At 38.7% G+C, this 1,801-nt stretch overlaps 1 protein-coding gene across 1 annotated transcript in view; it reads right to left on the bottom strand.

Annotated features, from left to right (window-relative positions):
• Nucleotides 1-1,801, bottom strand: part of odf2a (outer dense fiber of sperm tails 2a) — a 40,096-nt gene that overhangs the window by 37,801 nt on the left and 494 nt on the right. The window lies entirely within an intron of this gene.

The following is a 1,801-nucleotide window of genomic DNA, read 5'->3' as shown; positions in this document are numbered from 1 at the left end:
AAACATTTACATTAACAGCTTAAAAGGTTAAAAGCTGGAGAGAAAAAGTTGATTTAAAAAAAATGAAAAAGTCCAAAGTGAATTTTTGTTTTTGAAGTTTCAGGACTTCCGTACACTTCCATATTCACTCTTGCCTGGCTATATCACTCTTGCCTGTTTGCATCACTCTAGCCTATTTGTATCACTCTCTGTTTTCTGTATATGTCCCTCGTCTGTATCACTCCCACCAGTGTGTATCAAGCTTGCCTGTCTGTATTAGTCTTGCCTGTCTGTATCACTATCATCTATCTGTATCACACTCATCTGTCTGTATCTCTCTCACCTGCCTGTAACACTCTCGTCTCTCTGTATTACTCTCACCTGTCTATCAATTTCTCGCCTGTCTATATCACGCTCACGTGTCAGTTTCCCTCTCACCTGTCTGTATCACTCTCACCTGTCTATGTCACTCTTGCTTGTCTGTATCACTCTTGCCTGTCAGTTTCACCCTCAGCTGTCTGTATCCCAATTGCCTGCCTGTATCACTCTTGTCTGCATCACTTTCACATCATGTGATCACTCTCACCTCTCTGTATGACTCTCAGCTGTCTGCATCACTTTTGTCTGTCTGTATCACTTTCGTCTGTCTGTATCACACTCACTTTTCCATATCACTTTCACCTGTCTATATCACTCTAGTTTGTCTGCATCACTCTTCCTTGTCTGTATCACTCTTGTCTGTCAAGTTTCACTCTCACCTGCCTGTATCACTCTTGCCTGTCTGTATCACTCTCATCTGTCTGTATCATTCACCTCTTGTGATCACTCTCACCTCTCTATGTCTCTCACCTGTCTGCATCTTTCTTGCCTCTCTGTATCACTCTCACCTCTCTGTGTCACTTTCGCCTGCCAGTTTCACTCTCAGCTGTCTGTATCACAACTGACTGCCTATTTCACTCTTATCTGTATCACTTTCACATCTTGTGATCACTCTAACCTCTCTGTATGACTCTCAGCTGTCTGCATTACGTTTGCCTGTCTGTATCACACTCACCTTTCTGTACCAATTTTGTCTGTATCTCTCTCATCTGTCTGTATCACTCTCACCTGCCTGTATCAGTCTTGTCTCTCTGTATCACTCTTGTCTGTCTGTCTCACTCTCACCTGTCTGTATCACTCACCTCTTGTGATCACTCTCACCTCTTTATGACTCTATAAAGGCAGGCTCATAACTCTTGTTATGAGGCACCAAGAAATGGAAACATTTGGATCAAACTACAGGAAGGATCTCAGGCTAAAATAATAAAAGACCTGAAGGATCTGGAAAGACTAAAATGAGCTCAGGAGATGACAGCTGATAAATCATTGACATAACTTCACAAACAAGAAATTAACAAAATATAAAATGAACAAATACATTAAAACATGGCAACATACGAAGACTTAGAGTTTAAAATATACAATGTTGAAGATGCGATTGATACAAATTTTTCCCTGCAATAAAAGACTGTGAATATTACAATGAAGAACAGTTTAATGACATCAATATAACAAATGGAGGTCTCTCTATTATTTACTTTAATAGTAGAAGATTAAATGCAAATATATCCAAAATAACAGATTATTTAAAACAGCTAAACAGAACCTTTACAATAATAACACTGTCAGAGACATGGCTCAACGATGAAATCACAAATAATGTTCACATGGAAGGGTATGAATTATATCATGTGAACAGAAGCAACAAGAGAGGTGGTGGAGTGGCTCTATTTGTTAAAAATGAAATAAAATGTAAATTAATTAATGAAATGTCAATAATTGT

Source organism: Nematolebias whitei, chromosome 18 (genome assembly GCF_014905685.2).
Source record: "Nematolebias whitei isolate Nwh7 chromosome 18, NemWhi1, whole genome shotgun sequence".
NCBI lineage: Eukaryota > Metazoa > Chordata > Actinopteri > Cyprinodontiformes > Rivulidae > Nematolebias > Nematolebias whitei.
This window is presented reverse-complemented; position numbering and strand designations above follow the sequence as displayed.